Genomic DNA, 26,908 nt, shown 5'->3' on the forward strand with positions numbered 1-26,908 from the left:
TAAAGCTTCCGTTTCCTTATTTATTTTCATTTTGGATGATCTGTCCATTGGCGTAAGTGAGGTGTTAAAGTCCCCCACTATTATTGTGTTACTGTCGATTTCCTCTTTTATAGCTGTTAGCAGTTGCCTTATGTATTGAGGTGCTCCTATGTTGGGTGCATATATATTTATAATTGTTATATCTTCTTCTTGGATTGATCCCTGGATCATTATGTAGTGTCCTTCCTTGTCTCTTGTAACATTCTTTATTTTAAAGTCTATTTTATCTGATATGAGTATAGCTACTCCAGCTTTCTTTTGATTTCCATTTGCATGGAATATCTTTTTCCATCCCCTCACTTTCAGTCTGTATGTGTCCCTAGGTCTGAAGTGGGTCTCTTGTAGACAGCATATATATGGGTCTTGTTTTTGTATCCATTCAGCCAGTCTATGTCTTTTGGTTGGGGCATTTAATCCATTCACATTTAAGGTAATTATCGATATGTATGTTCCTATGACCATTTTCTTAATTGTTTTGGGTTTGTTTTTGTAGGTCCTTTTCTTCTCTTGTGTTTCCCACTTAGAGAAGTTCCTTTAGCATTTGTTGTAGAGCTGGTTTGGTGGTGCTGAATTCTCTTAGCTTTTGCTTGTCTGTAAAGCTTTTGATTTCTCCATCGAATCTGAATGAGATCCTTGCCGGGTAGAGTAATCTTGGTTGTAGGTTCTTCCCTTTCATCACTTTAAGTATATCATGCCACTCCCTTCTGGCTTGCAGAGTTTCTGCTGAGAAATCAGCTGTTAACCTTATGGGAGTTCCCTTGTATGTTATTTGTCGTTTTTCCCTTGCTGCTTTCAGTAATTTTTCTTTGTCTTTAATTTTTGCCACTTTGATTACTATGTGTCTCGGCGTGTTTCTCCTTGGGTTTATTCTGTATGGGACTCTCTGCGCTTCCTGGACTTGGGTGGCTATTTCCTTTCCCATGTTAGGGAAGTTTTCGACTATAATCTCTTCAAATATTTTCTCTGGTCCTTTCTCTCTCTCTTCTCCTTCTGGGACCCCTATAATGCGAATGTTGTTGCGTTTAATGTTGTCCCAGAGGTCTCTTAGGCTGTCTTCATTTCTTTTCATTCTTTTTTCTTTAGTCTGTTCTGCAGCAGTGAATTCCACCATTCTGTCTTCCAGGTCACTTATCCGTTCTTCTGCCTCAGTTATTCTGCTATTGATTCCTTCTAGTGTAGTTTTCATTTCAGTTATTGTATTGGTCATCTCTGTTTGTTTGTTCTTTAATTCTTCTAGGTCTTTGTTAATCATTTCTTGCATCTTCTCAATCTTTGCCTCCATTCTTATTCCGAGGTCCTGGATCATCTTCACTATCATTATTCTGAATTCTTTTTCTGGAAGGTTGCCTATCTCCACTTCATTTAGTTGTTTTTCTGGGGTTTTTTCTTGTTCCTTCATCTGGTACATAGCCCTCTGCCTTTTCATCTTCTCTGTCTTTCTGTAACTGTGGTTTTTGGACCACAGGCTGCAGGATTGTAGTTTTTCTTGCTTCTGTTGTCTGCCCTCTGGTGGTTGAGGCTATCTAAGAGGCTTGATGGGAGGCTCTGGTGGTGGGTAGAGCTGACTGTTGCTGTGGCGGTCAGAGCTCATTAAAACCTTAATCCACTTGACTGTTGATGGGTGGGGCTGGGTTCCCTCCCTGTTGCTGTGGCGGTCAGAGCTCAGTAAAACCTTAATCCACTTGACTGTTGATGGGTGGGGCTGGGTTCCCTCCCTGTTGGTTGTTTTGCCTGAGGCAACCCAACACTGGAGCCTACCCGTGCTCTTTGGTGGGGTTAATGGCAGACTCTGGGAGGGCTCACGCCAAGGAGAACTTCCCAGGACCTCTGCTGCCAGTGTCCTTATCCCCACGGTGAAACAGAGCCACCACTTGCCTCGGCAGGAGACCCCCCAACACCAGCAGGTACGTCTGGTTCAGTCTCCCCCAGGGTCACTGCTCCTTCCCCTGGGTCCCGATGCACACATTACTTTGTGTGTGCCCTCCAAGAGTGGGGTCTCTGTTTCCCCCAGTCCTGCCACAGTCCTGCAATCAATTCCCACTAGACTTCAAAGTCTGATTCTCTAGGAATTCCTCCTCCCGTTGCCGGACCCCCAGGTTGGGAAGCCTGACGTGGGGCTCAGAACCTTCACTCCAGTGGGTGGACTTCTGTGGTATAAGTGTTCGCCAGTCTGTGAGTCACCCACCCAGCAGTTATGGGATTTGATTTTACTCTGATTGCGCCCCTCCTACCGTCTCACTGTGGCTTCTCCTCTGTCCTTGGACATGGGGTATCCTCCTTGGTGAAGTCCAGGGTCTTCCTGTCAATGATTGTCCAGCAGCCAGTTGTGATTCTGGAGCTCTCGCAAGAGGGAGTGAGTGCACGTCCTTCTACTCCGCCATCTTGGTTAATCTCCTTAAACCCTATTTCTACTATAGTCTTACTAAGTTCACCTTTTTCATATCAGCTCATTTCAAGCTCTTGGGATCCTGATTCTGCTATCTAGTATTTTTATTACCCATCTCTATTTCATGCCATCTGTCAATTTATATCAAAAAACCAAAAAAAAAAAATGACACTTTTTCACTTTTCAGCCCACTTTTCTGGGCTATGGGCTATTGCTAACCTCTAAGGATCCAGGATGGAAATACTATCTCTTGCTCTCAGGCTTCTGACAAAATTATTCCTTGGAAATAGCCTCTTGATGGTATTAACCTCTCTAGCTCTCTTTTGTCAAGGGTGAAAGTGGGTGTACCAGGGACCAGGATGAATGGAGACAAGTGGGCACTTCAGACAGTCTAACCATATGGGGATACTTCTTCAAGTTGATGTTCTCCAAAGATGTACTTAACATTTATTTAAGAGACACTAAAAGAATTGGCTTTTCTATTGACAGGTTATATACATTTCTGGCCCACTTTTTAACTTGGTTGAAATTATTTGTCTTTCAGGGCTTTTTTTCAATCACCAATAACTGGATATTAGCAGTCACCCATAATCACAAAGAAAAGAGGTAACTTACTTAGGTAAATGTGTTACATTTTGTTCAAATTATAACCCCAAATTCTAATTTTCTGGCCTTCAGGTTGACAAATCATTTCCTACCTTTCACAATTCTTGTTCTCTCTTCCAATTTATACTTAAGTTTTTGAAACAGAGTGTTTCTTAGGGGCATATTCCAAGGGTTGAAATTTAGATAATGAGCTAAATCACTTTTTTTAGATTAAAAACCAAAAAAAAAAGAAAACACTTTGTCATGCCTTAGTCAGTTTTAAAATGTCAACTGACTCTCAGCTGGCCTGTCTCAAGGCTACTGGAGCAGCCTGTAATTGCCACGTGCAATTTGCAATCACGCTTTGCAAGTAACTCAACAGAGCAAGTTCAGCACCGGGAGAAGTGTTTTCACAATTTCCAGTTGAGAATGTTGCCGACTTTTGCCAATTATTTTAGTGGTCTCATGTGGAAGCCTGAGTTACCTAGGATCGTATTTACACTATATCCTAGGGATGTTTTAATGTGCCTGCACTGACGTCCCAGGCAGCTGTCCAGCTGACTCCCTCCTTAATTTAGCTCTATAGACAAGAATGCAATAAAGACTAAACAAATATAGCAATCAGACATTCCAGGCACATAGTAAACGCAGACAGTCTCCAGAAAGGAGTTTTGACTAGGCTAGTTTGAGTAAATTCTTTGTTTCTTTGGAGAAAAAAAATGTGATTCATCACGTCCTCAACTTCTGGCCCTTTTTCTGAATTCATAGTGTTAGTGTAGGAAATGATTTATCAACCTGATTAGGTCAGAAACTTAGAGTTTACGTATTTCCAGAAATTTTTTCAGCTTACCCGTGTAAGTTACCTCTTTGGAGCCTGCTGGGTACACACTGCTTCCTTCCCTCTATGACTTTCACATGCTTCAGGAATTGAGAGGAGCCAAACATGAAGGTCTTTATCTGCCATACTTTGGAGTTTAAATATTACCCTGAAGAATTTTAAGCAGAAACATGATGTATTTAGGCAAATGACAGTGGAGTAAATTGGTTGGAAAGAGAAGTCCCCAGGGCCAGGAGACCAGCTCCTAGAGCAGTACGCCAGATGAGGAAGAATGTGAAAGTGAGCTAGGGCAATGGGGAGGAGAGAGTTGATTTCTGAAGGAAACTCCCACAGCTTCTCTCAATTAATGGTCAGTCCCCACACAGTAAGAATCACGGAAGAGGACATAGACAGCAAGGATAATAGGAGAAAGGCTTTAATTATGCTTCACTGTTTTTCTGACTGTGCAGTAGGGAGTAAAATGAGTTTCCCCAGTTTTACCCTGGGAAACTGACACACTCCTTGATTTGACTCCATACCCTGGGTGATGCCAGGAGCAGCCCGCCACCATCAGACATCAGGCTCCAAACCGAATTGCTAGCCAACACGAGTAATAACTTTATTCTCCTGCACCTGAGCCCATGGGGAGAAAACTCAGTTTTATTCTGCCATGGTTTAATGATATTTAAATGACTGAAATGGTTTTTGTCAATGAATATATTACAAGGTTCATGTTCAAGAATTGTCATTAAACCATAATGGACTTTACAGTTTATTAGTTCATAACTGTCACCTTATTATTAACAACACAGGTAAAGCAACTTTACAAAAGATTCCGTTATCATCCATTGAATGAAACATTGAATGTGTTGAGCTAGAGTTTTAGGCATTCCCGTGTCACCCTCGTAATTCAACTTTATATTGAGGCTCATACGCATAACCAATATGATGTTTTAGACTCTTCAAGATTCCAGGTTCATGTAAAGATAAAATTCTGAATTAAACATCGAGAAATGCCCTTTAGAAAAGCAGCATGGCCAGAGAGAAGTATGGTGAGTACATACAGAAGGCAGTTGTGTCCCCAGCATGCCCTATTTGTGAGTGTCTTTTGGGAACCATGGTTTGGTAATTTCTCCTCCCAAGTATGTGGAACAGCCGTGTTCTACTGCATTTTAATCATTTCAGTAAGGCTAAGGGAGGGACTATGCATTGGCTTGTCAATATTCTTCTCCTTTTTCAAAATTCCTAAGACCAGGTCATATTCAGATGAACATGAATCATCCTGAAAATGTTATGTTTCTGTAAATCTTTAAATGTTACATTAGAAAAAAAATTGTCAACTTTAGTTATTGAGAGGCTTTACTTTAAGACACATTAATAAATATTTGGCATGTGAAGGTGTCAAAATTGTAAGGATGTAATTTCAAAAACACACTGGAATTGGTATTAAAGCAATGACATTCTCTGCTAAATGTTCAACTGTCTGTATTTTTTTAAAGAAGGTAATTCTGGAAACAAATTTAGTGAAAATCCATGATTCAGTTTTCTCATGACATTAACAGATTTTTACTTCGTGTTGGCTACACCGATGTGTTCAGCATCAGGGCCTTTGCCCTATTCATGGTCTGCCTCTCATCTACTTACCCCATCAGTCATTCATTAAGAATGTCCATTCAATATAAATATGTTTACAAGTCCTAGATGCCAGGCACTGTACCAGGAACTGGAAGGTTTAACAGTAAGTTAAAACTGTCATCCAACTGGGGGGGACACATATTACACAATGACTGCAATTGTCATGAGACATGTGAAGGGAAAAATACTCCAGGCTCAGCAACTATAATGGGGTCCCCAATTGTTCCAGAGAGAAAGGGAAGGCTTCCCAAGGAAGTTATTAACTGTTGCTCAAAGGCCAAAAGAGATGAATAAGTAAGAGTTGAGCAAAAAAGGGGTAGTAAAAGCATGCAAGCAGCAGGAGCAGTGTGTGTGTGTGTTGGGGGGATGTGCCCGAGGCTCTGAGATGTAGAACTTGGCTAGTTGGAAGAACAGAAAAATGCAGAGGGACCAAGCACAGAGAATAATGGAGGAGATGGCATGGGAGGTCAAGATCTAGCCCTCTCCTATCCTTCTTCAGTCTTGTTAAGGCTCTTAAGAATTTTTAGCCACATTCATTGGTATTGGATAATTAGGTAAAAGGAATATCATTTGGCCTTCTATGGTACATGCCTTATTAGTCTACTGATTGTAGAGCTACAAGGAAGCTCACAATCAATTTCTCTTTAGAGATACTGAATTATTTCTATTCAGCCTGCTGTGATTTCTATTGGAAACCAGATTAGTAAACCATTGGCTACTTTTGTGTCTGTTTAATTAGGCAATGTTAAAATAACCCAGGCACTGTGGTCCAGGAAAGAGTTAGACATTTTGAAAGTGGTGACTAGGCTTTAAATATAAACATACACACACAGCATTAAAAAGGGGTTGTTTGTTGTACTGCAGGCAGAGGTAGGGGAGAGGGTTGGAAAAGTCTCTGATGGAATGTGGGATGCAGTTTTGTTCGTGAAAAATATGGCCATTTTCTCATTTGCCCAGAGCTGTGAGAGTAGGGGCTCTTGGAAAGGAGCCTTGGCAGAAGCCTTACAGAAAAGCGTCTGCGCTTCCCTCGGGGATGATTGCTTGTCTTTGGTCTTTCCCACACAGAGAGCCCCACCCCTACTCTACCTTCCTCTGCCTGGTGAATCTTTACTCAAACCATCTGTTTTTCAAATTTTTTAACCGTCCATGTAACTGAGATTTGAGTTCCAATTACAATCCCCAATAATCAGCTGTACTTCCTTGAGGCCATATGTTTGGGCAAGATGCTTGAAGAACAGGCATGTGCTGTATTGGCCCGACACACTCAAGAACCCCATCTGGGCATTGTTGGAATGCAAACCGTTGAACTCAGATGGACTCGTCTTACCATCTGGTTGCAGTTTTGGTGCCTGAGCCCTGAGTGTATTATTCCTCCATATTTGAGTTAACTCAAAATAACCAATTTTTTTTTTTAAAAGGGAGCCAGAAACTTGTCAATGCATATACTTAGTTTAACTATTTTGCCTGTTTAATTCAACTAACTTTTAAAAGGACATGACTGTATTCCTCTTTCTAGAGTATAAATATCAGATTGTGTGTTAAGCCTCTTGGCAAAAGATGCATGTTCTGCTCTTGGTTTATCAGAGCTAATTTTAACCTGTGTGGAAAAGTCTCAGTTTACCATGACTTTCAAGTTCAATAATGTTTAGCTAAAGAATGAAAAATAATTTCCTTATTTACCAAGTTTTATTTTTATTATTAATATAGAATAGTTTGTCTTGGAATATTTTGAAAGAGGGATTTCTTTCTCAGTGCATGACTCATCTTTTAAAAATCTGATCCTGTCAGCACATGTTCATGGGGATGCAGGTGTTTTCAGGAGTTGAAGCAGGGTAGGTTTGAAGGTTAAGTCTTAAACTGTTTTGCTCCCCAGTGCATGCTGGGAAACCTGGTAGGTGTAGAAATCCAAGCCCTCTTTCTACCCTCCTGCTCTAGGCCTCTTCTTGGATAAGGCTGAGGATAGAGATGCTGAGCTCCGTCAGCCCCACTATCTCCAACTCCTCTGTGTGTGTTTCTGGTCCACATTTAGGATGAGTAGTGAGGTTGTGGTGGTATTAACTACTACTGACCGAGTATTACCATGTGCCAGGCACTGTCCAAAGCACTTTAGATACATTGAATTAACTTAATCTTTTAAAAAATTTGTGAGTTAAGTATCTTTATTACTGCCATTTTACAGATGAGAATAATGAAGAGTTTCAGTGACAGAGGCTGAGAACTCCCTCTCCCTTATTTCCTGTATTTCCACCGCATCCTCCCTTGAAACCATTTCAGGAGCATTTTGTCCTGCTGGCCACGTGTCATGGGAATAGACACAAGGTGAGTTTCCACTTCCTTGGTGGGAGACAAAGATTTGTTCTCTTCTCACCTGCCTCTCTTCAGGGAGCCCTTCACAAGCTGCTCTGGCTTCCTCTGTACTATACAAGTCAGATAATCTGGTTCACTTCATGCTAGGATTTGTGTTTAGTGTATTATGCTACTTAGTGTTTTTCTCTTCATCATAAAGTTGACTTCAGGTTTATTGTAAAATTATATAAAGATAAAATATGTGTGTAATGACCATCCTCAGTTGCTATAAAAAGAAATCTCTATTTACTAATTTCATTCAACGGCCATTTATTAACCAACTTCTCTGGTTAGAATGTAAGTTTATGGAATGCAGGAATGAGGTATCAACTGCCCTGGGCTGTCCAGGGCTGAAGGGTTTCCTGGAATGTGAGACTTTTATTGCTAAAACTGGGAAAGTTCTGGGCAAACTGGAGGGAGCTGGTCACCTTTTGCAAGAATCAGGTCTAATTAGGTTTACTTTTATATTACCTGCATGGCCAAATTGCTTGATGCATAACAAGTGGCTAATAAATATTAATTGAATAATGAATGGATGCTAGGCTTTGTTCTAGGGCTTAAGAGTAGAAAGATTTAAATCCAGCAGAAGGCATTGCAGACAGAGAGAATAGTATAAGTCAAGTTCTGGAGGTGGGAGACCTTAGTATATGGTTGTGTAAGCCCAGAAAACCCCGTGCAGGAGGAAACAGAGCAACAGGGAGGCGTGTGCTATAAATGAGAAAGGTATGTGTGATCCAGATCATGGAGGGCCTTCTGTGTAATGTGAAGGAGTTTGGTTTTTGTTTTTCATAAGAGGGAGCAGCCCTAGATTTTTAAGCAGGAGCATGATACGGTTATATTCCCACAAAGGTAGCTTTGTAGGCAAGACGGAAGGTAGATTAGAAGGATGGAGAGAAGAGAGTGAATGTGATGGGTGGAGGGAGCAAAAGCAGTTAGGAAGCTATTGCACAAATGCTCGCAGAAGATACTGAGAGTTGTAACGCGGTTGGTAAAGATGGTGATGGAGAAAGGGCAAACAGGAGGAAGGTATAGGTTTGGGACCCAGGTGGTGGTGAAATTAATTGAGCTTGCTCACCGGCTGTCCAGATGGAGACAGGATGAGTAAGACGCCTGAGGTGATGCCCAGGTTTCCTTCTTGTATGGCTGGTGGTGTGGTGGCACCACTCACCAAGAACGGGAATGAGGATGAGGAGAAGGTCTGCAGAGAAGGTGAACTTCCATCCGTTTGGAACTGATTGAGTTTTAGTTGACTGTGCAACAGTCAGATTAAGATATCTGATGGGGTAACTGAATCATCAAAGAAGCATGAAACTGTGTTCAGGATATGAAACATTACCGCCAATATGACAATAGCATTGATGTGTATTTCCTAATGTAAAGATGCACATGTTTCAGTGGGAAATATTTATGTTTTTCTGCATTTTTAAATAACAAGGTGAGCATAACAGAGAACCTTATTCCCATATTCAGAAGGAATCATCATTAACCTCTCGGGAAACATCATTGCAGATTGATCCACCCATCCGTCTCTCTCTTTCCATCTTACTGAGACCACAGGAAGTTTCCTTAACCTCTCCCTGCGCCTCAGTTTCCTCATGTATTAGATGGTTATTGGTATCCACCTATAGAATGAGGAGTCAGTGAGTTAAATGTTAAGCCCTCAGAAGAGCGTCTGGCCTATAGGAAGCACCATCAAAGCACCACCGAATATAACATAGCCATCTTTTAAAAATAAATGGGTTGTAGTTCATGCTGTTTTGTAATCTCCTTTGTTGTATATTATCATTCATTAATGTTCACCAACTCTTAGTTAATGAAAAATATCTTTCTACCCCATTTCTTAGCACTTTAGTCCAAAATTAATTTTCATTGCTAACAGTCAAAACAAAAATGAAAACCAAACAAAAATAGAAAACCACCATTATGACAGCAAAGCATGTAACTAGGTCAGTAATTGAAAATGCTTTGGCTTGCCCTTCAACCAGTAGTGACAGTTACAAGAGACAATTTGGTACATCTATATCATTATACTTTGTGATGAATAAAAGAAATCACCCCAAAGAGTTTTGCTTTTTGGGGCTTTTCTTCTGTCCTTTGCTCTTCTGCCCCCACATTAATCATTTTTCTAACCTTTACTGCCTCACTGATCACCTGTCAGGTGAGATTTCTACCTCTCATCCTGGCAGTATCCGTGTGGTGCTAGCTTTTCATTTATCTTCACTATGTGCTATTAAGATCTAAATTGGTGTCTGTGCCTAAATAGGGCAATTTATACCTTTAACCCAAAACACTTCTTTTTATTTTTCAATAAAGACAAAAAAAAGAATCCAAATGACTGAAATTCTTTATCAGGGGCACTTGAAAAATCAATTTTTCTCAGGACTGACAGCGAGAGCACAGAGAATTTTGTTACTGTATTGGAATTCTAACAAACTCTTCTGTCATCCTCTAGAACTGGCTTGGTTAAAAAAAAAAAAAAGGTCATGTTATGATAACCTTTAGAAAGTCAAGTGATTGAAGTGCAGACATTCTGAGAGAAAATATAACCTCTAAAGTATAGGATGTGGGTAAAGCAATTTTTAAATTATGTGGTGAGGAGGAAAAGAAATTAACATTTCTTTTACAGCATTTGATGTATCTTTGCAGGCATGCTGTTCCTTCTGTTAACTGGGGAATATCTCTTTTAGCACAATTTATATTGATACTTTGCATTTATATAGCATGTTTTGGGCCTTGGGCATTTTACAAGCATTAAGTGTAAATAGTGTTCCTGCAAGCTAGGTAACTGAATATTCTCATGTCACAAATGGGGAAGCACCAGTATAGAGAGCTATGTTACTCTGGGCTCTAAGTCACTGTGAGGAACTGAAATTACAGCTCTGAATAGTTTTCAATGTTGAGAAACAATTAACCTGGCCTAAAAGTTTAAGTTGTTTCTGCCTGCTTAGAATTTGGTCTTCTGGAAGCAGTAGCCTGAGTTTTCTGGAGACTTCTCCCACTTTCTGTCCTTGTATTTTGGGTGAGTTTGATCCCCTGACTCTAAGGGTGAGAATATGACCCAAGTGTGGCTCTTGGTGTTGTCCATTTTCTTGACTACTGTAATGAGGGCAATCCTGGAATAATGGATAACCATGGTTTGAGCAGTTAGACCTCTTGCCACTGGTGCTATAGGCCTGGTGCTGCAGAGGGCAAGCAGTGAAAAACATTCTGAATGAAAGCAAAAGTGGTAAGCAGAATCAAATATGGTAGGTCTTGAGGCTATCTGTTGACTCCTGGATCAAACTGTACCTGAAGACAGAGCCCTGGAATTTTTAGTTAAATGAGTTTATGAATTTATCCATATTTCACCTAATAAAGGTAAATTTTCTTTATCAGTGAAGAATCGTTGTACAAGGTTATTAGAGTCTTTAAAAATTGATCTTTTAGGTTAGAACATAAAATAATTCTTAAACCTTTTGTACCCTGATGTGCATTTCAGCAAAGTATCAAGAGTTATCCGTAGGCAGTTCCCTGGCAGTCCAGTGGTTAGGACTCTGAGCTCTCACTGCCAAGGGCCTGGGTTCCATCCCTGGTTGGGGAACTAAAATCCCATAAGTGTGGCCAAAAAAAATAAAAATATAAAGGTAGTGACAGCAAGAGCTTGCCATTATATAGACACATTAAAAAAAAAAAGTTATTCATAAGGAGAAATTCTGTTAATTAACAGAAGGCAGCTTGGATATAGTAAAAAGTAGAATATTTTTCATTGATTTCTGAAAGATATAGAAAATGCATCTCGAGTATATTTTTATAAGTATATTAATATAAGTGTATATTGTGTTAGATTTTTTTAAAGAATTCATTTTGAGAGATTCTTATTGATTTTTTTTTAAATTTATTTATTTTTGGCTGTGTTGGGTCTTCGTTTCTGTGCAAGGGCTTTCTCTAGTTGCGGCGAGCGGGGGCCACTCTTCATCGCGGTGCACGGGCCTCTCACTGTCGCGGCCTCTCTTGTTGCGGAGCACAGGCTCCAGACGCGCAGGCTCAGTAATTGTGGCTCACGGGCCCAGTTGCTCAGCGGCATGTGGGATCTTCCCAGACCAGGGCTCGAACCCGTGTCCCCTGCATTGGCAGGCAGATTCTCAACCACTGCGCCACCAGGGAAGCCCTCTTATTGATTTTAATCATGTTGCTCCCAGTGATGTAGCATATCAATTGCTGCGATGTCAGAACTGGAGCTTTCATTGTCAGTGTGTATTAGCCTAGACTTTGTTTTTCCATGAGTGTTTTTTAGATGGACTATTATTTTATAAGGAGGTGATGTAAATTCATGTGTTGCTTAGTTATAGGCAGGTATTTGGCAGAAGTACCCCCAAATATTTGTGTTTTAAAGGTCAAGGCTGAACAGAGACAGGGACAAAGAATAAGCTCTGATTATTTCCATGAGGTAACTTCCCCCCTGGATGGGGGTGATTCTGGGCCTTCCATCAATGTCTTCCCAAGAAACCTAAGAGAGATGGAGAGTTCATGTTTCTCATTAATCCCAATCAAGTATAAGACTTATTAGGCTAATGATTGACCCTGAATAGCATGAAAGGTATGAGAATTGAGTTTTCCATTTTAGTCACTGACTGAATTTTGGTCTTGAGTAGGTTCATTCTCTTCTTTTTTTCTCTTCTATGTGAAAATTACAAAAGTGTACTGTTAGCTACATGCAGGTCCCTCAGCATCCCGCAGTCAGCTGTGTACGTCAGTCCTACTCTCTCCTGAAAGTCAAGGAAAGGGTGCTGGGATGGGGAGTAGGGGGCAGGAGAGGGCTAATATGCCTTTGTAATGCCGGGACCGATATCAGAACAGACAACTTGCAAAGGAGGTTTTATAACTGTAAAGGAAGCAAAGTAAGATGAAAGACCATACTTTTAGAGTAGCAACTTAAAGTGATTTGAAATGCAATAAAGTGGAGTCAGAAAAAGTCTTCCCTATAGGTATAAGGATGGCAAGCCTTTGGATGCAGTAGTGGCACCATTGGGCAGGGGTCGGGGGAGTAATTAATGTAACTACCACTGATTGAGTGCTGATTGCATGTAAGACATTGATATTTTAAAGGTGCTATCTCATTCCATTCTCACCGCAGTGCCATGAGGCATATATAGATACTTCATCATACCCATATTACAGGTGAAAAACTGAGGTTTAGCAAGATTTAATTCATGATAGCAAGATTAGCTCATAATCATAGTCTACGCTCCAGTTCATACCGTCGGTACGTGGCTGAGCTGACAACAAACGCTGGTCTGTCTGCCTGTTTTCTGAACCACTCTACTTCACAGCCTCAGTCCACTTAAGGAAGTATAGGAATACCACTGCTTCTAAAAGAATGGCAGTCAGTGGAATTGTAGACTGAGTAGCTCATTGAGCAACCTGGATGAGAAAAAAGAAAATCAGAAATGTTCCACATATTGTCATTTCAATCACAGAAATTGGTGTTTCCTTTTTGTAGCCTTTGTTTCGTATTCATACAGACTGGATTTCTTGTGCCCCCTTTTACTATGTGTGTTGTGGAAGGATCGGGGAGATAGATGGTCCTGTACGCAGGACTGTGGTGCAGGCTCTGTGCGTCATGCAGGGGGGCTTTGGCAAGTTATTGCTGCTCTCCATACGTCATTGTTCTCATCCACAAAATGAGGGCCCTAAATATGCACAGCTCTTTCGTTCAAACAAGCTGTGCTTTGATACTGTCACACTGTAATGAGGGCACTGAGTCTCTCTTCCTCTGTGCTTCTTCAGAGATGAGCTTTGTTAATTTTTGGCTGGATTCATTGTAGTAATTAAACTGAACTCACAGCACCTCTGGACCCATGTCTATAGTTGGCATCCATGCTGATTAGTTACTGCGCGGCTGGGCTTTACCAGTTGTAAATATTTACTGTTATTTTTAAAAATGTATCCCTTATTTCCAGTCTTTCAGCCATCGGTTTTGTTGTTATTGCTGTGTTAAAATTTGCCATTTTAACATTTTCTAAGTGTATTATATTAGTGGCATTAATTACATTCACAGTATTATGAAACCGTCATCACTATGTCCAAATCTTTTTCATCACTCTAAACAGAAACTCTGTACCCATTGAGCAATAAAGTTCCCATCACCACAACCCTCAATGCTGGTAATCTTTACTCTACTTCCTGTCTCTACAAACTTGCCTTTTCTGGACATTTCATGTAAGTGGTTTCATACAAATTTGTCCTTTTGTGTCTGGCTTGTTTCACTTAGTGTAAGTTTTTAAGGTTCATCCATGGTGTAGCATATATTAGAATTTCATTCCTTTTTTAGGCTGAATAATATTCCATTGTATGTATATATCATATTTTCTTTACTTCTTCATCTGTTGATGGATGCTTGGGTTGCTTCTACCTTTTGGCTGTTGTGAACAGTGCTGCTATGCACATGTCTGGATATGTATTTGTTTGAGTCCATGTTTTCAGTTCTTTGTAGTGTATACCTAAGAGTGGAATTGCTGGGTCATAAGGTAATTTTATTGTTAATTTTTTGAGGAACTGCTAAACTGTTTTCCACAGCAGCCACACCATTTTATATTTTCACCAACAATGTATGAATATTCTAATCTCTCCAAGGCTTTGCAAGCACTTGTTAATTTCCATATTTAAAAAATTACAGCCATTGCAGTAGGTATGAAGTGGTATTTCATTGTGGTTTTGATTTGCATTTCCCTAATGACTAATGATGTTGAGCATTTTTTTCAAGTGATTTTTGGTGAGTTATGTATGTTCTTTGGAGGAATGTCTATTTAAGACCTTTGCCCATCTTTGAATTGGGTTGTTTGTCTTTTTGCTGTTGAGTTGTAGGAGTTCTTTACATACCCTGAATATTACAACGCTTATCAGCTGTATGATTTGCAAATATTTTCTCCCAATCTGTAGCTTATCCTTTTATGTTGTTGATTATATTCTTTGATGCACACAATTTTGTTAATTTTGATGAGGTCTCATTTATCTTTTTTGTTTCTTTTGCTTCTAATTCTTTTGGTGCCACTGCCAAATCCAAGGTTATAAACATTTAACATTTTTTTCTAACAGCTTTAAGGTTTTAACTCTTATATTTATTTATTTTTTTTTTTGCTTTTCATCAAACCATGGTTTTTTTTTTTTTCCACACACACACACTGTATTTTATTTTTACAAGAGATAAATAGACTGACACCAAGCATTGTACATGGATGACCACAACAAAAGCAACAATGATTGCAATTACCAAACATGAAATTAACTCTTATATTTAGATCATTGTCATATTTTGACTAAATTTTTGTGTACAGTATGGGTGAGGGGTCCAACTTTATTCTTCTGCATGTTGAAATCCATCTGTCCCAGCATCATTTGTTGAATGGACTTGGCACCCTTGTCAGAAATCAATTGGCCAAAGATGTATGGGTTTATTTCTGGACTCTGAGTTTTATTCTGTTGGTCAATATGTCTATCCTTATGCCAGTACTACACCTTTTTGATTACTGTAGCTTTGTATCAGTGATTGCTTTTTGTTGCTTTGTATCAGCGATTGTGCTTACTCTTGGGCTTTTGCTACCCCGTCTCACATTTGCTATTTCTGATCTATGTGACTTAAAAACACCAGTCAACCAAGTTTATAATACCTGCATATGACTAGAGTTATGGAGCCTGTATTAAAGAATAAACTGGATTTGGTACACTGGCTCCGTGATGTACAGCCTAGGCCAGTGACCTGTTCTCTCTCTGACTCTCTCTCACCAGAACTTCAGATAATTCATTAGGTAAAAGCAGAAGTGTTCAGTTTGAAGGGCAAGGAGGTAAGGTCCCATGGGCCCAGTCTCCCCTGAATCCACGCGTTCTAAAAACTGTTAGGGCAGGGGCAACACCATTAAAAAACCTTTAGCGTCAAGGAATTTCTAGTTTATTTTTCTATTAAGTTTTGTAGGATTATAGTTTTCTAAAATTCACCTTCTGGATAATCTGCGAATTATGCTAACTGAAAAAAAACCCTGCATTATTATTGATTTCTTCCCTTTGTTACTAGCTTTAGGGAAAAAAAGATGTTTACATATATATTTACACATAATTATAATCTAGGATTTGCATACGCCACAGAGTCACCTTTTACTGAAGCATCTTAAAATAGTTAGCAATTCCTGTTTGACTGTGAAGCCGGTCTCGCCCCATGGATCACCTTGAGCATCATGTGTTAAATGAGAGTACAGACCACCTAACACATAGCCATGGCTCAAGTTCATCCTTCCCGAGGACGTGCACTTTAAGTATCACTGGATATACGAAATGACAAACCAGTAGTTTGTGCTATCACACAACAGGACCAAAATTACCGTTGTTTCAAATAATGTTACTGTATGCTCCATATATTCACTAAGGTGACCCAGGAGTGTTGATTTGAATTTACTTTAGCCTCACTTACTGTCACTTAACAGAGTAAATGAGAACTGATGGCTCTTCAAACAGTAATAGTAAATTACAGTTATAGTAAACACAAATGCCTCATTATGTCTAGTCAAGGTCTGTTTCTCTTTTATAGAGCTAACTGGTGGAAAGCATTGTTTTTAATTTACTAATGAATATGCATAGGAATCTTAGTTCTCCTGTTTACATAAACCTGATAGACAGTTAATCTTCAGCAAAGTACCTAGAGAAGGCTTAGAAAATGTAAACCATAGCTAAAGTAAAAAACATAGTTCCAAAGTATCAAATGCTTTAAACACCAAAATGCCACTTTTATTAGCCTTATATTATCTCACTTGTAAACACTCAAAACCAGTAATGGTTTAATGAGATTATAAGGCAAACATGCACTTGGATTAAATATATTAATAAAGCAATTCATATTGGTTAATTAAACACTGGAAATGTGTTTAAATGTTTGGACTCTAATAAGGCATTCTTTAGGGGGTTTATAAACTTAGCTTAAACTTCTCTTGAAATTTGTGCTGTTAGGTCAACACAGTTTAGAAAGGATTTGTCTGTAAGAATGGGGCATGAGAGAACTTTGGGGGTGATAGAAATTTCACTTACTTTGATTGCTATGTTGAGTAGACAGTTGTATACATTTATTAAAACTCACTGAATTGTGTATTTAAGATTGGAGTGTTTCACTTTAAGTGTGTATGTATCTATCTTTACACAGACACACACACACAGACACAAACACACACACACACACACACACACAAAGAGAGGTAGAGTCCTGAAAATGTCTTTGGAGCCAGCCATCCCTGTAGCTAGATTCACTGTCCTACAATTTGGGTACACGTATCTATAAACTCCCTTAGGTGTAAATCAGTTTGCATAGTGTCTTTGTCACTCACAGTCAAAAGAATCCTAACGCTTCTACCTGAAACCCTTTTGGATTGGGGAGAGGGGTTACTGTCCTTGTCTCCACGAATGTGAATAAGACCCATTTACTCCCATGCCCCAGGTAGAGATGAACTTGCTCACCTCACTCAGGAGCTGGATTTTGTGAGAATGAGGAAGAAAGGGTATGGGGAAGAAGCCTGATATTTTGAAGCAGAGCTATGCTGACTAGCAGTGTTAGTAGCAACTTTGTATTTGATAAATCCTGTCTCTCAGAGAATTGAGGTGACACCCTTTACATCAATACATACTTCACTTTCAGAAGATATTTCTTTCACCCAAGATCACTGGACTACTCATACAATTCTAAGCTCTAGATGATGGTATGAGCCTTTCTTCGTGCCCTTCCATCCAGAGACAGACCTTAGACTACCATTAGTGTCTTCTTCCATGTAGTTGGGAACATACTATGATGCCATAGCTGTTGCCACTTTTCATTTTCTTTTAAAAGGCTTGCTCTTACCCCATGGACAATAAGAAGAGCAAAGACCAACAATCTGTGTACAGGAAAAGCACTCAGCAGCAATTCAATCTTGTACTTTAGTCAATTCACATATCCACAGACTCTTCAGTACTTAGGCTGGAGCTTATAAGGACAAGAAAGTGATCAATAGTTGCCTTGGGTTCACAACTCAAATACTTGCAGTACCAACGTAGAAGCAAGATTTAGCATAACTAAATTTGAATAGATAATATTTGATTTCTACCCAGAAGAAGCAAACCAAATTGTAACAAATGTCTGCTTATTATGAGCACAGGGTCCTTAATCATCACAACAACTCTACAAGAGTTTGATTATTACCCAGAGTTTCATAGACTGCAGGCCCCATAAGAGCAGAGAACATGTTCATTTTGTCAAAAGTAGCATCCAGTATCGCTTGTTAACTGATAGTGTCAGAGAAGTTAAGTAATTTATCTGAGGGTCATGGTATAGCATCAACTTTAGGAGAGACTTGTTTCAGTTAAGGTTAAGATTAAGGTTTTAAAGTAAGAGAAGATTGCCTTTGGCCTCATCAACCTCCCCGTCTTTCACTTCTTCTGTCTTTACGTGCCTTCTCTTTCAGATCAAGGACTTGGAGGCTTAGTTGTTGCTGTGGGCCAAAGACAGGCAAGGTCACTGGAGACAGGTTGAAGCAGCAAATTACCAGCACTCTCCCAGAACAAATAGAGTCCTTAGCCAGAAAACACTGTGGTCAGAAAACAGAAAGGAATTTCTAGAACAAGGGAGGTATCCAGGTAGAAAAGTAATTAAGATGAACCAAAATTATAGCCACATAGAAGAAGGTCAGACTAAATAAGAACTAGGAATCCAGAGAAAACATAATACTTATTAAGGACTTTGTCCCTAATGGCAGAATATCTGCATTCACATCCTATTCCTGTCACTTCAATTTAAGTGGTATTAGATAAATTACTCAGTTTCTGTGTCTGTAAAGCATGGATTATATACTTACCATTGTTTTAAGGATGAAATAAGATAATCTCTGTAAAATAATTTTGCGATGTCTGGCACATAGTAGGTACTCAATAAATTCTTGATGACACTTGTATGCAAAAAACCATAAGTAATGAACAATTAATAGAGAAGGAAGCAATGAATTTTAAAGAGAAAGATCAGCTTTGAGAGTCCCCATTTTGTGCCCCCTAGCTTCTTAAGTGACAGATGCGCAGAACTGACCCTGGGAAATCCATCTGGTATCTCCCTCTCTAGTCTGTAGATCCTAAGAACTCTCAGGGTTCCCAAAGTGTCCCCTACTCTATTGACCCACTCAATCCTTTTCCACTTAGAGGGCTCACATGTTCTTTATCCCCATCAAAACTTTCATTCCCTCAACGCAGATATGCTCTCAAATAGGTGTTAGGGGTAAAGTTCTCATTAAATTAATTACCTTAACTGTATGAGTGTTTAATAATCATTTATTCCTTCTAGCTTTGGTTTTTTTACTTTAAAAGATGTGAATGTTTCTGAATATCCTTGTATTTTGAGAGTGCATTAGTGAGGCAAAGTGAAGTATAGTGAGTTTCAGATAGTATGGAGTGGTTTTTTCATGAGAGGTTGAAATCATATCCCATGTATTTATAGCCAACAGAGCCTTAGTAATTTTCATTTCTAAATGTTCTGGGCAAACAGCTGAACATATTTTTATTACAATCTACTTTCCAAATTATTGTGAAGTCTGAGACGTGTGTGTCTTTATATACACAGCCAGCCGAATCTCCTGATTAATTATAAGTTAATTTGTTATACAGCCCACTTGAAGGAGGCTTTAAAAAGTAAGTAATCCTCCTTTGGTGACAAGCTTACTATCTAACTTAATCTGGCACTCCTCTAGAACTAACAGTATAACTGCTAAATCGGACATGGTAACCATCCAGCTTGATCATTGCATGAAGTTAGTTACACTGTCCATGAAGAGAATCATGGGTTTAAGCTGTGAGGGCTGTGTTGTTTCACCCACTGGCCTTCAGCACCATGGAGAGAGGCGAAAGCCCCTTCTTAACTGGCTTTTCCTTCTCCATCAGAATTGTTGCTTTACATGTGACTGGGGCACTCACTCTGTACATTGCAAGCTATGTGATTGTTGTGAAAATTGACCTATTTGATCTGCTTATTTTCTTCTTTTGAAAATATTTTCCCTATTTTCTTGATAGTACATTTGTTCTTTGCACTTGCAAAGAATCCCTTAGAAGCCCTGTTACATGTCTCTTTGAAGACAAAGACAGTTGAATGTGTTCCCATTTCCCTTTTCAAAAGTTGTTCTTTAGATCAAGAATTGCTTCCTTTTCTTAACTTAATGAAGATATTGCAGAGTCGTGGACTTTTTTTTAGCCATCCACATCAAATCATCACCATAAAAGATGCAAAAGAAGTTTCTAAATCTGCCATGAATATTTGACAGTTTGCATTAATAGTTCCAGTGACTCTTTGCTGGGAAGGGATTTTCAAGTTTCCCTAATAATTGGTTCATACATCTTCCACAAAATTTATTAATACCTTACATTTGTATTGAAGACCCTTGACATTTATGGATTTAATATGTGATTTTGACTATTTGCAGATGACCCGACAGTCCATGACATGCTTTGATTTGAAATTTTGCTGAGGTACATATTCAAATTGAGCACACAGACAGGCTGATGTGTGGGAAGAAGTCTTGTAGCTAATGGGTAATTCTAGCTCTCTGCCTGACACCCACATCTCAACACACACATTATTCTCTCCTCACTGAATATATGGTAATTTGTCCCCAGTAATTGAAACCTTTGCTTCTTTGTGAAAAATGGCCATAAATCAGAGAAAAATCTTCAATAAAGTTTAAAAGGTCAATGTACATTGTGAGTACATGAAAAAAGAAAATCAAAATGAACGTGATTCCAGAGGAACTCAGGAATCTGTACAAACTAGCATTCACAAAGTGAGGATTTCTGAAGGTAATGATAATTCCATCCAGAATTTTAAGGGTTTATTTCAGGGATGGAAGGCATGATACCAACTCTGACTGACTTATGAGGAAGTCCACTTATTGCATTATGTCTTATATTGTAATTGTTTGTATGTATCCTTACCTTCTTCCCTATCCTCGTGCAAAAATAAATTGCAAAGTCAATGTAGAAGATATTGTCAGTTGGTTACCCTACATCCATTTCTTTTCTTCTCACTGCCTAACAGAATCACAATTTTATTTCTTTATCTAGTCCTCCACTAAACATCCACATTCTTTCATGTGGTGGTGGGGAAACTGATTATTCTAAGCCAGTGCCTGGCATGCCTCCTAGTACCTAGCCTTAGCGCAGAGCAACGGTGTTAAATTGGCCCCGCCAAATGAAAGGTAAAGGCTTACATTCGAAAACGGGGGGAGTTTTTCTCTCTATATTTTTGTGCTCTTGTCTTCTCCCTGCTCAGTCTCTCTCATTCTCTAGCTCCCCTGAATCCACCTTCCTCATTCATATATTTGCTCACAAATAGTAGATATCAGCAAGAGAGGTTATAGTCGTAATTGCCCTAACGTCCACCTTGTAAGCAAAAGAGGAACTTACTTTAAGGTACAGCTGATGTTGAAGATATCAGGATGAACAATCTGGAGAATTGTGTCTTTAGTGTCATAATTAAGTCATTTATTGAATCATACCAAAAAACTGCCCTCTCTTTAAAACTCCAGTTATGTGAAATAATACATTCTTTTAAACCCATGTGAGCCCAAACAGTATTTTCTGTTTCTAGCAGACAAAAGTTTCCTAACTGGTATACTCACTGAAGGTAGGAATTTTATTATTTTCATCTTGAGGGCACTTGTATCTAGACCAATGTTTTGCATTAAAAATGTATTTGCATGTAAATGTAAAATCTCTATAAATCTTGATCTAGGTACATCAATTTCTTTATGAATAAACTTACCTCTTGCGCCAAGCCTGTGACCCATCTCTTTACTACTCCATTTCTACTACTTTACAATAATCCTCTTCACCAGTCCTCCACAATATCCAGAACATTTTGGGAAATGTTAGTTTTAAATTTGTATAAACAAAGTTCACAAGGTTAAGAAATTTAGCCAAAACTTAATTGCAAATATGAAAAGAAACCAAACAAATCATGTTGTCTATAAGGTGACGCATAGAACTGTTGATTTTCATTGTGGGTTTGTCCATGCAATACCCAATAAACAAATCTGTTCAATTCAGTTAAACAACTAATTGATTCACTAGAGAAAAACAATATACCTCTTATTTGACTGGATTGATCAGCCGGTTCAATTGAAACAGTAAATCCACCGTTCCCATGGAGGTAAAACTGACTGGACATTTTTTCCCCAATGACAAAAGGAGAGAGTTTTACAAAATCAACTGAATCACTTATTCTGATGTTTTGGAGATGCAGCCTTATTCAACATTGGAACACCAGTGCCATGCTTCCAAGCATGGTAAAATTGAAAGTTTTTTTAAGTTTCTGAAGGAGAAGATAAAGAGAATGGACTTGAAGAGAAAATGACTGACCCTTCCAGAGTTGATGAAAAGAAAGTTTCTTTTGACATTCAAGAAAGTCATGTAAGTAGATCTTGTTTATGTGAAGAAAAAAAACATTCCCAAGGTTCCTTTCAAGATGAGGCCAGGAAAGGTTTTACCCATAGAAGTCCAAGAAGGAGTAGTATACAGAGTAGTCGAGGAGGGTATTCAGAAGTCACAGAAATAATACTTCATGCCTATAGGAAGAAGTAAGATTTGAAGTGGAAAAAATCCTGATGTCTGGAGGCAGAATGTAATATAAGAGATTGGGACAAACTGCCGATATAGATGCTTTTAACAACCTGGGCATACCAAAGACCTATGAGGTATTTTAATGTGTACCCAGGTGTTTTACCATTTTACATCCTCACTAATCTTTTTCTAATACTTTCTTCTCATTCAAAACCTCACCTTCCCTAATTTCCCTTTTCAAATGTTTTCCATCTCTTTTCCTCCTTTCTCCTTCTCTGTTGTTTCTGATGAAGAGGTATTCCTCTTGAGTTTCAAATCTAGCCCTCTATCTTCCTGTTCCTTTCATTCTTTTGTGAGGATTACGAGCCCAGAAATTTTCTTAACCAGATAAATAAACAAAATGGCCTGATGGAATATACAAAGGATTTGTAAGGGATTTGAGGGGACGGTGGTGGAATAGAAAGTATATGCACCAGATAAAAATATTCAAATATTGAATAATTTTGTGCTAGCTGCATATGCACAACTCTTGGCAACGATGGTCAGCATTTTGTGACTTCTCCTTTCTTAGATTTGAAAACTACTGTCTCCTTCTTTCTTCTTCTGCTGACAGGACTCTCTGAAAAATGTAGTCTTTCTTCAGTTGCTACTAACTGAAAACATCTTCCTTTCATAGCTATGTCTGTCCTAATCATTCTTTGTTGTTTATTGTTTTGGGATTTTTTTTAGTTTTTATTGGAGTATAGTTGTGTTGTCCTCATCATTTTTACTTTCAAAGCATATTTTTCTTTTTTATTTCCACAGTTATCATTAATTTGAAAAACAAAAGTAACTGAAAAATATTTATAAGTACTATAAGCAATATAACTGACTCTTGTATATCTATTGTACACACTTAATAGGTGCTAATGTTTTTCCAAGTTTGATCTCTATAAAGTTTTTCCTTAGGAAATAAACTTAAAACCTCACCCCTGTTCTTCTCTTTCCCTTCTTAGAGGTAACTACTAACTTGAAGTTTATGTGTATCATTCCTATGTGTTTTCAAAAATCTTTACCATGTGTGTATGTGTGTGTATATATGTATACATATATGTATACGTATGTGTGTGTTTATATATAGTCAAACAACATATGGTGGTGTTTTGTGCTTTTATCATCTATATATACATTTTTTCATGTTGAATGTATCCTTCTGAAACTTGAAAAATTGTAATTTTTCACATTTATAATTATTATAACCATTGTGCATTTATACATTAATTTTGTTCTTACAAGTGAGATATCTCCAAAGTATAGTTCTTTTTTTTTTTTTTAATTGCGGTATAGTTGTTTTACAATGTTGTGTTAGTTTCTACTGTACAGCAAAGTGAGTCAGTCATATGTATACATATATCCCCTCTTTTTTGGATTTCCTTCCCATTTAGGTCACCACAAAGCATTAAGTAGAGTGCCCTGTGCTGTACAGCACGTTCTCATTGGTTATCTATTTTATACATATTATTGTATATATGTCACTCCCAATCTCCCACTTCATCCCACCCCTGCTTTCCCCCCTTGGTATCCATATGTTTGTTCTCTACGTCTGTCTCTATTTCTGCCTTGCGAACAGGTTCATCTGTACCATTTTTCTAGATTCCACATATATGTGTTAATATATTATATTTGTTTTTCTCTTTCTGACTTATTTCACTCTGTATGACAGTCTCTAGGTCCATCCACATCTCTACAAATGACCCCATTTCATTCCTTTTTATGGCTGAGTAATATTCCATTGTATATATGTACCATATCTTCTTCATCCATTCATCTGTCGATGGCCATTTAGGTTGCTTCCATGACCTGGCTATTGTAAATAGTGCTGCAATGAGCATTGGGGTGCATGTGTCTTTTTGAATTATGGTTTTCTCTGGCTGTATTCCCAGTAGTGGGATTGCTGGGCCATATGGTAATTCTATTTTTAGTTTTTTAAGGAACCTCCACACTGTTCTCCATAGTGGCTGTATCAATTTACATTCCCACCAACAGTGCAAGAGAGTTCCCTTTTCTCCACACCCTCTCCAGCATTTATTGTTTGTAGATTTTTGGTGATGGCCATTCTGACTGGTGTGAGGTGATACCTCATTGTAGTTTTGGTTTGCGTTTCTCTAATAGTGATGTTAAGCATCTTTTCATGTGCCTCTTGGCCATCTGTATGTCTTCTTTGGGAAAATGTCTATTTAGGTCTTCCATCCATTTTTTTTTAATAGACTTTTACTTTTTTTTAAAAAGTATTTATTTATTTATTTATGGCTGTGTTGGGTCTTCGTTTCTGTGTGAGGGCTTTCTCTAGTTGCGGCAAGCGGGGGCCACTCTTCATCGCGGTGCGCAGGCCTCTCACTATCGCTGCCCCTCTTGTTGCGGAGCACAGGCTACAGACGCACAGGCTCAGTAATTGTGACTCACGGGCCCAGTTGCTCCGCGGCATGTGGGATCTTCCCAGACCAGGGCTCGAACCCGCGTCCTCTGCATTGGCAGGCAGACTCCCAACCACTGCGCCACCAGGGAAGCCCTCCATCCATTTTTTGATTGGGTTTTGTTGGGGTTTTTTTTGATATTGAGCTGCATGAGCTGTTTATATATTTTGGAGATTAATCCCTTGTCTGTTGATTGGTTTGCAAATATTTTCTCCCATTCTGAGGGTTGTCTTTTCATCTTGTTTATGGTTTCCTTTGCTGTGCAAAAGATTTTAAGTTTCATTAGGTCCCATTTGTTTATTTTTGTTTTTATTTTCATTACTCTAGGAGGTGGGTCAAAAAAGATCTTGCTGTGATTTATGTCAAAGAGTGTTCTTCCTATGTTTTCCTCTAAGGGTTTTATAGTGTCAGTCTTACATTTAGGTCTTTAATCCATTTTTGTTTATTTTTATATATGGTGTTAGGGAGTGTTCTAATTTCATTCTTTTACATGTAGCTGTCCAATTTTCCCAGCACCACTTGTTGAAGAGACTGTTTTCTCCATTGTATATCTTTGCCTCCTTTGTCATAGTTTAGTTGACCTTCGGTGTGTGGGTTAAAAGTATAGTTCTTAAGTTGGAGGGTTTATAATTTTTTGAACTCTCCTGGATGTCAACTGAGTATAATAATTCCCATTTGTTAAATCTTTACCAACACTTGAGGTTTCCAGACTTTTAAAATTTTTCCAGTTTGATACATGTGAATTTGTATCTTAGTGTTTTAATTTGCATTTTTAATTAAATTAAGCAAGTCTTCATGTATATATTAGCCATTCACTGTCCCCCTCTTATGAATTACAAGTCCACAGCCTTTCTTTTTTCTTATTGGGTTACTCATCTTTACTTGTTTTGATTTGTAGGAGATCTTTGTATGTCCTAATTCTGCCACTTGCTAGCATTGTGACCTTTGGTGACTCACATAATTTACGTATGATTCAGTTTCCTCCTCTGTAAAATGGGAGGAATACCTAAATAATTATACCTAAAATTTGTTGTGAGGATTAAATGGTTTTGATAAAAGGTGCTTGGAAAAGTGTCTGGCACATACTAAGTAAAAGTTTTTGCTGCCATGTTTTTATTCTAGGTAAATAATCCATTATTTATTTGTTCACTGCCATATTTCTCTTATTATTATTATTACTAAACCTTGGTTGCCTCATAGTGTTACAAGTAATGTTCCTAGTCTGCAACTTGTCACTTAACGGTGTTTTATAATTTTTTTCATATAAAAATTTTAATGAAGACAAACGATGTTCACCATTATGGTTTGCATTTTTTGTGCCTTGTTTAAGAAAGTAGTCTCTAGTCCAATATACAAAATGTATTCTCTTGTATTTTCTTCATTTCTTTTCACGTGGCATTTCTAAATTTAATCCATCTGGAAATGCTGTGAAGTAGGGATCTAATTTTATCATTTTCTACCTGAAGAGCAAATTTCCCTGGTATCATTTATTGAATCAATCTTCCTCCTCCCTGATTTGCTATTCCTCCCTTCTCTGTCATAGTCCATGTTCCCATTTATTTTCTGATTATTTTAAGTCTGTTTTGTGCCATTATCTATTTGTCTATTCTTACAACTTTTCAGCCTTTGATCTTGGCAATTTTCTTCCTTATGAGCCTTCAAAAATCTCTTTTCTGTTGGCAGTTTTTGAAACTCTTTTGCTTTCCAAGTGACAGAGTTATCTTCCTTTATGAGTGTAAGTTCCATGAAGCTGGGAACCATTTATATCTCTTGGGTGTTTATAATCTTGTCTTGCTTTTTTAAGGGCTCAAATATCTGGGGAAAGAAATTTTAATAAAGAACACATTTAGTTAAAATTTATAGTATGTTATAAGCCTTTAAAATCTTACAGGGCCTATTTGTTGCCTAGAAAAATTCAAAAATATAACTTTTTTGGTATTAGTAATTAAATTTCTTAAAATGACCATGTCACTTTTCCTGTTTAGGGCAAACAGTACCAATCTATTTCAAGGATCATTTATATTGTCACATTCCCATTCCTTTTTGGATATAAAAGAATGTATC

At 38.3% G+C, this 26,908-nt stretch overlaps 1 long non-coding RNA gene across 1 annotated transcript in view; it reads left to right on the forward strand.

Annotated features, from left to right (window-relative positions):
- Positions 1–26,908, forward strand: part of LOC103007632 (uncharacterized) — a 339,974-nt gene that overhangs the window by 75,224 nt on the left and 237,842 nt on the right. The window contains exon 4 of the long non-coding RNA XR_451971.2: positions 7,642–7,781. This is a non-coding gene — a long non-coding RNA (uncharacterized LOC103007632). The remainder of the gene's footprint in view (positions 1–7,641; positions 7,782–26,908) is intronic.

This window comes from Balaenoptera acutorostrata, chromosome 10, assembly GCF_949987535.1.
Source record: "Balaenoptera acutorostrata chromosome 10, mBalAcu1.1, whole genome shotgun sequence".
In the NCBI taxonomy this organism is placed as follows: Eukaryota; Metazoa; Chordata; class Mammalia; order Artiodactyla; family Balaenopteridae; genus Balaenoptera; species Balaenoptera acutorostrata.